Here is an 11,681-nt window from a genome sequence, read left to right as displayed (position 1 = left end):
GTAGTTATGCAAGATGTTTTATTTCTTACAACTACATGTGAATATATAATTGTCTCAAAATGAAGTTTTTTATTTTTTATCAGCAACGGGGTTTGGATATATAACAGAAAATAAGTTCTAATAAGCTATTTTTTAAAGGGTATTTTTATAGATAACTTGTGTCCCCTTGAAAGGTGTTTCAGGGCACAAGTCAGATCTGATTAATTTCTGTAATAGTCACAATAAGCTAGACATTAGGCTAGGGCATTGTACATAATACAAACTGATTTCAATGAATTCCCAAGCCACAGTGTAGCACCTAACTTAATAAATACACTCGCCAGTGTTAGGGTCTGGAAGACAAGGGCCCTTGCCTCCAGGGAGCTGGCAAGAGGAAACAGGAGTAAACCCACAAATACAATACCATATGATCAGTGCAGTGAGGAAGGGAAAAATGGGTTCACCAAGAGCATTCAGAGAGGGCTTCCTGAAGGAGATGGGCTTACCTAGAACTCAATGAAGATTAAGCTTCTGGGACCCTTTAAGGCCCTGGGAGAGACCCAAGCAAAGGGTCACATGATAATATGTCTTTGTAAAATTTCAAAAACTAAGATGTTTTAATGGCCATCTACTATAATCACTGTTTTTCACTCTGTCTTTCCTTATCACACTTCCCTTCCATCAGGTGACATTTTCCTGGCTGAGGGTATTTGGGGATCTTGCTAAGAGGAGGCTGAGTTGGGAAAATTCTGTCTTAACCATAATTTGGAAAGACGCTTTGAGAACTTTTAAATAAAACAAGTGAGAAATGTCCAGACTCCTGATGTGGGTAGAGTACCTTCTTTTGCATCTTTACATATAATTATGAAATCCTCTAGAGAAAATTCATATAATAAAAATATAGCTTGTGAAAAAAAGAAATAAAGATGAGCAATGAAATTGAAGTAAATTATTCTGACACTAAGAATAACAAAATAAATTTCAGATAATGCCCCACACAGTAATTCATTGAGAAGAGACATATTTCAAATAAAAATAGTAATTGGGCTTTTGGATTAACAATGTAATGAAGAAGAGTGAATCACAGGAACATATTTGTTGTGGGGTTGGAATAAATAGTTCCAAACTATCCATATCAAAAACAAATTTTGATCAACCGCACTAGAAGAGAGGCTGAATTATCTTTCTATTTTCTCTATAGAAATATAACAAAATCATTGTTAATATGAAGAAGGGATTAAAGAGTATGCAGCCAAACAATATAGGAAAATAATTATAATAAAGGATGTCAAGTAACTAATACAAAAATATTGTGTATTTTTCTGAATTTCATGATGTTTGCAGGACAGGACAACTTTTAACATTTTGTATTTGTTGTGATTCCTTTTATCCTTCTGACCAAACATTCATGTTCATGCTTAACTTTGTATTCATAATTTTGCATTCTATTCTTAGAGCAACGGGAACTGTCTAAGCATCAGGCCTCGTAAACTTGGATCGGTCTCTATCTCTGGAACTAAAGGGCATGCCTTGGCCCCTGCCGCCCTGTTTCACCCATCACCCACCTACCCGCAAGCACACAGACACACCAGAATGTTCCAAGTACCAACACTACACCCGTGTTACCTTGCGCAATCTTTACAAAAACCCGTTAATCTAGGTATGTGTTTATTCCTACACAGAGGGCTTAATGGCAGAGCAGGGATTTGTACCCAGATAACCAGGTTCTAGCATCCATAATACTTGCTTGCCCCTCAATGCCGGTCACATCTAGAGCATTTATCAAGAGCTTTTGATTAAAAGTGCTAGTGATATATAGGCATTATCATTGAATCCTCATAACGACCCGGGGAGACAGGAACTATTACTGTCCTTAATTTACAGAAGAGGAAACTGAGGCTTGTCCGAGGTCACTCGTCTCCCCAGCAGAGGGCCTTGGAAAGCCTCAGTGAATTGTTTCTGCTCCCTTGGATGTTCCCTGTCTGTCTTATGTCTTACGTGCAAACCTTTCCAGGCACCTTTTCCTTTACCTGACCCAGAACCCTCCCTCTCCACCTCCATCTTGTTCATTTATACTGTATTTTAAAGCATCTGCTCTTCTAAGGAAGCATCCTTGTCACTTTCTTCTCACTCTCCAGGGCTAAGATAGCTGCTGTTTTGCCCTCATAGCACCTTGTTCTCATCTCTGCCTGAGCAGCCCCAGTCAGGCTGCGCTGAGAGAGCAGGCTCATTGCTCCATCTCCGCCACTGGACCATGAAAAACATGGAACAGTTGTTGAGAAACACACCTCTTGTTTTAAGGCACTGAAAGTGTAGAGTGTGCTTGTTTCTGCAGCATATCCTGACTGATACACCTCTAAAATTATGAGACACATGGACAGCTAGCAGCCATGTTTCCAGCCCAGTGGAGAAAGCTGATCTAAGAAAATGAGACCAACAGAGAGGCAGGAATGGAGAGTGTCTAGTGATCAGCAGAGATCCCTGGTTCTAGGTATCTCTGAGGCCCAACTGAACCCCTGTATCCCACAGTTATGTGCATTTATATAAATCTGGGCTGCCTCTCAGAGAATACCCCAAAACATATTCAAATCACCATATGACTGAGTTCCAGAAATGTCCTAAATGCAAGAGAACCCTAACTGGAATAAACCTCAAAAACCCAGTCCTCTGAGAGAAGAGTGATCTGCCCAGAGTTGCTTCAGAAAATTACTTAAAGAACCCATGTGAGAGGTACCCAGATGTCCTGACTTCCAGGGGTGCACACCATGACACTGGCTCTGCTGGAGAAGCTCACATTGAGAAATCAGCCAGTAAACATTCCATTTCTTAAATCCTAGTTCAGGGTCTCCTATTATGAGGGTCTCAGGAGAGTGAGTTCCACAAACCAGAAAGCCATTTTTGAAAAGACAAGTGGGGGAAAAGCGGTGGAAATGTGGGCTCTGTGTGTTGAGAAAGCAGCCCTCCAGCCCTTGCTGAGGTGGAAGGAAGGGGGAAAAGAGCTTCGGAAAGCCATATGCAAATGAACAGTGCAGGGGGTAGGAGGAGGCTGAGCTCGTGGGACCTGGCCTGAGATTTCTTGGGTGTGAGCCCTGGAACAGTCACCTAGGCTTCTGGACCCTCATTTGAATTTTTACAAAACTGGAGTGAGCTGAGAAAGAGGCCTCGGAGTGGATTAGGAAACCCCAGCTCAGAGGTTTCTGGATTGAGTGTTCCTTCTACTCGCAGCTGTAGCAGACACTTTGCGGGGTGCCTGCCCAACCTGCCTGCTTCCCTGTGAGCTGCAGCTACGCCACCCACACACAGAGCCTTCTTGGTGACAGCTCTGGTGCCAGCCGAGGTGGCACAGACAGAGATGAAGAGCAGACATGTGATGGGAACAAAGACCATGTGACTCTGGAGTGTCGCAGGCAGTCCCCTGGACTTTCCAGGACCTTGTCTCTCCATTTGTTTGTTTAAGCCAGTAGAGTGGGTTCAGCAATGGTTCTTAACATTTTCTAAGCCACAGACCACTCTGCAAATCCAAAGAGGACATGGACACCATTCCCCAGAAAAAAGGCACATGAGCATATGATGTAACAGACAAACAGCATCAGGGGCATTGCAGACCCCTGAAGTGGATCCGTGGACCCCAGGTTAAAAACGCCTAGCCTAGAGGCTGAGGAAATGTAGATAAAGAAGGCTGAATGGAGAGTCCCAAGACCATGGCTGAGGGCCAGCATGGTGTAGGGCTCAGGGAGACCCAGATTCAAATTCTAGTCTCGGGCACAGTTGTATATGGGAATCTGTATATGGGAGAGGGAGGTAACACACGTGCAGAAAGTCATAAAACACAGAGGTACAGCTTAATGAATCATCGTCAAGGGCATGTCTGTGGAACTCCAAGTCAAAAGACGAGAACATTGCCAGCTCTCAAGAAACCTCCCTCATACTTCTTTCCAGTTGTAAGCTGTCCACTTTCCTCCCACCTACCCAAGGACAATCATTGTCATTTGCCACAATCATTTCCATGCTTTTCTTACAATGTTACCATCCCACGGTGCATCCCTAAACAGAGTGATTTCCTTTTGCTTATTTTTGAACTTGATATAAACGAAAGCCTACCATTTGGAGTTCTTTGGGGTCTGGCTTCTTTCCTTGCACATTGTTTGTGAGATTTGTTTCCATGTAGTTGAATATATCCATGATGTGTTAACTTCCATTCCTGTGTGGTGGTCCATTCCATGACTACCACAATTTATTTCTTCCCTCCACCGTTGGTGGACACTTGGGTTATTTCCAGATTGGGGCAATTACAAATCATGTTCCTATGAACATTCTGGTTTGTGTGTCCTGATGGCTTGGGCTCACTTTTGTAGGCCCCACACCCATGAGTGGAAATGCTGAACTACAGGCTATGGATGTTTCCAACAGGGCAGATAATGGCACATGGTTTTCCAAAGTGGAGGTATCGATTTACACCCTCCACAGTGTGTACAAATGTTTGTTGTTCCCATCCTCTCTCCCTCCCTCATCTGTTTTCCAGACGCTTCCAGCTTGGGTCATTGAGGTACTTGGACCATCTCAGGTGAAGCAGGATGCAGAGTCCTGGGTGGTAGGACCAAACCTTTACACTCCTGACGGCCCCTGTAGTGCCCACAGGGCAGCGAGCTCTGTAACTCAGCTTCCTGCCCAGCACCAGGCTCTTCCTGGGGCTGACAGTGACAGGGAGCCGTCTGGAGAGCCCAGGCTGACCCACTCATGGAGGGAGGGAGGGCGGGGAAGGCAGACTTAGACTCAGGAAACTGGGCCCATATTTAGGACATCTGTGAGCTCTCTCCACGTGGCCATTAATGGGTTCTGTTTGGGGCACACCTGTTAACTCTCGGTGCCCCCATTTCTTCCTCAGAGGGGTCAAAAACACCACCACCAGCCTACCTGTTAGGCGGGGGCACTCCTGGGCATCACAAAATGCGAGGTGAGAAAGCCATCAGAAAAGACTTTTAACATACAGGTCCCATGTGGTTTGTATTACTTCCTGATTTGACTCATAAGAGTAATACACAAAACCACCCCTTCCCTTTTTTTCCTTCTATCTATAAAAATTGTATGATGGACTTTTTTACTTCTTACTTCTACCGAAAGCCTAGCCGGAGCCTGTGGGTTCGAAGCAGGGGAAGAAAGCCATTCTGGTGTAGATTTCTACCCCAGGGAAGTAGTCAGTCACCACTCTCAAGGGACAGTTGGAATCCCCCAGTTACAGCCTGTGGGGCACCCCTGCAGCGTCACACATTGAAAATTCCTGGGTGATGATAACCGTGCGAGGGCTCTCTAGCAGATGTCACTTCCATCTCAGGAAGAGAAGGGGAGGGCAGCGAAGGACATTTGACACTGAGTGCCAGGCACTGCGCTTCTTGGACATATTTCAAACAGGCTTCATTATCCTTATTTTCCAGTGGGGAAAACTGTCTCAGAGCAGCAAAGCTTTCCCAAGATAACTTAGGTCGTGAGCAGGCTCAGACTGTTCTGCTCCGAAAGCGCGGGCTTTCCCCACCAGCTGTTTTAGCACTACACTTTCTCATCGATCCTGCCAGACCAGGAGACGCTATACACGGGAAATGTCACACAGTCCAGTCAACAGAGAACTGGAGAATCACCCCACAAAACTCTGAGCATCTAGCAAATGTGGGGTGGGAGAAGGGCTAACGCAGTTTCTAGTTCCGGTCCTTTCTGAAGCTTAGCTGCATGTCCTGCCCTTGGAGGCCGTGATGTGTCCCCATACCCTTCCCAGGCATGGACTTTTTTTTTTTTTTTTTGGATTAAGCAGAGAGAATAGGTTTTTGTTTCTGGTAATCACATGAACCCTGATTAAGATAGAAACAAATTGATCTCTCGCTTTGTTGTTGTTTTTTCTCTCTCACTTTTCTAAACCCTTCCCAGAAGCCCCAGCGATATTTATGAAGTCTCAGACACCAAAAATGTCTCCATGTCTGGTCAAGTTGAGGAGCACGGACAAGTTTGTCCGCCTTTGTCTTCCTTTAGTAACAAGTTCTGTAGTGTACACACTACTCTTTCTCCCAGGTGCTTCCTGGGTTGACAGGAAGCAGAGCCTAGTGGGAGAAGCTGGGGTTTGGGTATTAGAGCAGAGTTTGAATCTACCCTAACACCAAACAGACTTGAGCAAGCAGCTTCACCTTCCTGAACCTCAGTGTTTCCTTAGCTGTAAAATGGGAATAATAATATCTCCATCTGTATTAGTTTCCTAGGACTGCCATGACAAACACCACACACAGGGTGACTTCAGCCACAGAAATGTATTTTCTCATTCTTCTGAAGCTGGAAGATCAAGGTGTCAGCAGAGTTGATTTATTCTGAGGTCTTTCTCCTTGGTTTGGAGATTGTAGTCTTCTCCTTGTGTCGTCACATGGTTGTCCCTGCGACTGTGTCATCTACGCCCATCTTCTTCTAAAGACACCAGTCATACTGGATTAGGACCCACTCCTGATGACTCCGTTTTAACTTACTTACCTCTTGAAAGTTCCTATCTCCAAATACAGTCACATCCTGAGGTACCGGGGGTTAGTACTTGAACATAAAAATTGGGGGAGAAGGAGAATTAGCCCATAACACCATCACAGGTGGTTTTTTAAGGATCTTAGAAAACAAACCAACATATGGAAGGTATAAATAAGGGGTGAAGGCCTCAGGCTCAGCCCAACCCTATTCACCCACCATGGGAGCCAGGCACCCCCTTGGTGGAGCAGCTCAACCTGGTGTGGAGAAGGTCAAGGTCTCGGGCAGCTGCAATGCTGCAGAGTACTGCGTGCAGAACCCCTGCAAGGGTGCCCTCTGGTCCGAGTTGCAGGTTTGCTAAGGAATACTTTCAAGCACAGTGATGAATGAGTGCCTCCACGACTCCAGAAAACACTTTTTCTAGCCCAGTGACTTTTACATGTTTCAGATCTTTCCTGTGGCCTGGTACTATAGCCAAAATGCTACAGAAATTGACAAGTCAATTCCAATAAGGAAACTGGGTGAAGGAGTAAACTTTTTAAAATAATAATGACCTGGTTCTTTTGGTGAAATGCTTTAAGATAAACAAAAACCTTATCACCAAATATATTAAAATACATCTCTTTCATAAGTGAAGTGCTAGTGTTTCTATACCTGGAATATCGTGTAGGTATTTTATTTACTGGATGTTTACATTTTAGGAAGAAAATATTGATTTTTTTCCGATAAATTGAATATTGATAATTTGTTGTTAAGACTTTTATGCTATAACAAAATTTGTTCTTTTCTCATGAATTGACACTATTCAAATAAAGACAAATAAAGACAATTGGGGGAAGAATAGGCTTCACTAATCAAATATCTTGGCTTTTCTAAATGACAAGATTATTTTCTCTTTAACACTACATGGGAGTTGTTTCTTAAGAAACTTGTTTGGAAGGATTCATGTTGTGTTAACTTGCCCCATCTGATATATGAAGGAGATTTGATCTTTATCTTCTTAAGTTCCTCTACTTTATACTTGTGGTTGTAGTTTTAAAAAATACCACATTATTTCATGCCTTTAAACAATGTTTAACATGTGACCTACAGACACATTGCAAATGGTTAAAAACAAAATAAGGTGAAAATATTACAGCCTAAAAGAATTCTTACTGTCACAAATGTTTTACTTGGATGATAAGCCTTTGATTTAATTTGGGACACTTTTCAAAGGCTACTTTTTGTTTGTATTATCCATCTTTGAAGAGCTTGGAAATAAATTTTCTGCTTCATTCATCAAAAAAAGTTGTGAGTATTACTTTCATTGGAACCTCAGATTTTCAAGGACAACTTCATTTCAGTATTCTCTCCTGTTGTTCACATAAACTTGGGACCATCCCGGGCCTTCCGATATTTTGGTAACCAATCTCCAGAACCGAGACCTCGTGTCCCAGAGTCTTGTGGGAAATCTGTGGTGCTTGCACTTGAGACTTGCGCTCCAGGAGGGGGTGGAAGGTGGCAGAGGCAGCTCACTCGTCCCTAACAGAAGATCTTCACGTCATCCTTTCCATGCTGGAGAATCCTGCTCTACAGTGACAACTTCTCAGGGCAGGCAGCATTGTCCTTGCTGCTCCCACTGAGCCGCCATTCAGGGCCCATGCTTGGCCCTGCCAAGCTCCTGGAGAGCTCTGGATCCTACCCGAGTGGTCATCAGCCACCAGTGCCAGCCATGTGAAAAGAGGCCACTTTACATTTGATACAAAGCGTCAGCTGGGCTCATTCACAGTGCCCGGAACATGCTAAGCTCCGGACGTAGGGCTGCAAAGTGGCACTTGAACACAAACTCCCTTTCCTGCCTCCCACCACCAGGCTTTCACAGGCCAAGGGGAACACGCAGCGGCTTGTCTTTTCCACCCCTTGTCTCCCCAGATGTCAAGAGATGTTGTTCTGGGGAACAGCTCGAGAAAAGCCCTATTCTCCTCACTCCTCCTCACCTGCCAAGGAGCCCAGGCCCGCAGGTGCCTGGCAGGGCTGAGGAGATGCCAGGAAATGTCAGAACATTCACTCTGGTTGAGAAGTGGCCTCCTCCGTGCCAAGTCCCAACCTTGTCCGCTCCATCTGGGGGCCTGGTTCTCATGAGCAGCGTCTGCCTGCCCAGGCCTCAAACCTCAGCTCCTGGCTGCACTTCACACAAACGCAGGTGACCCCGTGACCAGGGCCTTCCTCGGGGCCTGGTTCCTCCTCTTACAAAGGCCTGCTCATTTGAATCACTGAGTCTGGAGTCCCAGAAATAAGAGGAGCCGGAAGACTGATGACATTGCACAAAGTGCTCTTTTTACAGATGGAAAGATTCACGTGGAAGTGGGAGAGGGACCGTGGAGAGTATCATCAGATCCAGGGCTTCTCAAACCTGGCTGCAGTTCGAATCACCTGGAGGAATTTGACAAAACGAGGTCCTGATTTAGATGGTCTGAGGTGGGCGGGTGCAGGGGGGTGGCAGGCAAGACCCTTCAGTGGAATCCATGTTGAGAATCCCTAATCTGGTTCAACCCACTTATTCCATAGACAAGAAAAATTGATGTCCTGACACAAGGGGCTCTTGAGATAGTTAATCTTGTCCAATCGATCTGTTTTACAGATGGGGAAACTGAGGCCCAGAGAGGTTAAGTAGAATCACCCACACTGTTACATAGCTAGAAAGCGATATTTTTTTACTATTTTGAGCAGTTGGACTTTTGTCTCAAAATGGTTCTACTACCATCATGTGTAGTTTTATTATCATAAAGCTCTGCTTGGAACCCATCGTGCTTCCCTACTGCGCAAGAAGTCAAGTCTACATTCCATAATGCGGTATCCTAGGCCCCGTCCCAACCCGGCCTCACTAACCTTTCTAAAAGACTCACCTCATACCCAGGCAGGAGGGGTCTCTGCCCTGGACCCCTCACCTTACAGGACTCCACCGTGACCTTTTCCTTTCCGGCTATGTCACACCTCATGGGACAAAGAGTCCACAAGGTCAAGGAGACATGCTCATCTGAGCACTCTGCACCTCAGAATATCCCAAGTTCCACCTGTAGGGCCTGCACAGGCCTCTAACACACATGTTTCTAAAAACAAATAGTGCTGCTAGGCCTGCGGGAAGGCCTTACAGCAGCTGCTGATTGGGTGGTGGGAGTATGGCTGGAGCGGGGACATGCAGGTTGCGGGTCCACACGCTGACTGGAGTCCAGAGTGGGAAGAATAGAGGAACAGGCTTTAGGCTGGGAGCTGGCTCCTCTATGTTCTGGGGAATCCAAAAATTCTAAGTTCAAATGAGGCCTTCTAAGTTGTGAAGGTATGTATTTGTCAAATGGAACATAGTTAACTGATTGATACATTTTAAATATTTAGACATGGTATGTAGGCCTCCATTTGTATCCTTGCTTTGGTCCTCCCTGCACAGGATGGGGAGGAGGGTGACCCCTGAGGGCCTCAGGAGGGACGGGTGGTAGTCAGACTGGCTGTTGGCAGGTAAGGGGCTCAGCCCTCCAGTACGTGGGACCTCTGCACTGGCAATTCCTGGAGGGACTGCAGGTCGTACTTACGGCATCAAGAACATATACGAGTATAGTGTAGATGTGAAATGCAACCAGGATGTGGTGTCCGCTAGGCCCTGGTTGGTGAGTACTTCCTTTCTTCCTGAGAAGCGGTTCTTAGAAAATCCTGCTTTTAAATTCCTAGATTGTGGTCTTCTTTTCCACAACACAATCTCCATGGATTATAGGAAGCCTAGGATTAGGACAGCTAGGTCACGGGATAGCTCACATATTTAATTTGCCTGAGTAATTCCAGATGGTTTTTTAGAAGGGCTGCAGCTGTCTGCCATCACACCAGCTGTTCGTGAGGGTTCCAGGGTCCCTGTGTCTCTGCCGACACTTGACATTACTCAGCTTTCTAATTTTTGCCAGATCACTGGAAGAAAATTTATATCTCATTGTGGCTCTAATTTGCAAATTTTAAACATTACTGTCTTAGTCTGTCCAGGTTGCTATAACAGGAAACCATAGACTGGGTGGCTTAGAAGTGGCAGAAATTTCTCACAGTTCTGGAGGCGGGGAGTGCGAGATCAGGGTGCCACAATGGCGGGGTTCTAGTGAGGGCTCTTTTCTGGGTTGTAGATGGCTGTTTTCTCATTGTGTCCTCACGTGATGGAGACAGCAAGAAAGAAGCTTGGGGTCCCTTTTCGTATGGGCACTTATATCCATTCAAGAGAGCTCTACCTGCATGACCTAATTACCTCCCAAAGCCACCACCTCCTGATGTCACCATTGGGGTTAGGATTTCAACACATGAATGCTGGGGGACATGTTCAGTCTGTAACAATTGCTAATGATTTTGAGCAGCTGATCACGTGCCAAATCCTCCCACTGACCTATCAGCCAGCCCATTGTTCTCTAGGGTTCTCTGCAAGGATAGCTTGAGAGATGGGGAACCAGTCGGCTGATCTGTAGATGTGCTGTGACACTGAATAGTTCAGATACCCATGACAATACAGCATTTGCCATTCCTGTTTATTCTCTCATCTCTCGGGGACTTCCTCTCCTATCTTCTTGTCACCCTCCACACACACACACACACACACACACACACACACACACACACACACAAATCCAGATCCCTGTTCTCTAGCTGCATTAGCCCTGAACATGCAAAGCCATTGCTACCTCAGAAACTTTGGTTCTCCCTGTTCCCTCTGCCTGGACCACTGACGTTCTCAAAGCTAGTTCCCTACCTCCACTGAGTTTCTGTTCAAATGTCATCTCCTTGGTGACATCTTCTCCTTTCTCGGTATCTAAAGTAGCTCTCTGACTACTTTCTCCCCTTATTTTTTCTTCTGAGCACCTCCCACCACCTGGCATTCCCATTTCCGGTTATTGTATGTATTTGCTGGTCTGTGATTTGGTGTCTGTTTTTAGGTGCTTCAACAGTAAGGACTGTGTTACTGCTGTGTCCTGAGTACCTGGAAGGGTGCCTGACACACAGTAGGCCCTCAGTAATCACTTGTTGAATAAATCCTTATTAGGTTCTTCTACCTCGACATAGTGACACAATACTTAATTGCAAACATTTGGACATTTATCAGCTTTCTTCGGGTAGCTTTTAGATCATTAATGGGTTAATGTGGGGAGCATTACAGAATGGCAAAACCTACAAACAGGTGAATAAATCATGGACTGAGTGGATTTCCTGGA

The sequence above is a fragment of the Rhinolophus ferrumequinum genome, chromosome 10 (assembly GCF_004115265.2).
Source record: "Rhinolophus ferrumequinum isolate MPI-CBG mRhiFer1 chromosome 10, mRhiFer1_v1.p, whole genome shotgun sequence".
Taxonomy (NCBI): Eukaryota; Metazoa; Chordata; class Mammalia; order Chiroptera; family Rhinolophidae; genus Rhinolophus; species Rhinolophus ferrumequinum.
Note: the sequence above shows the minus strand (reverse complement) of the source record.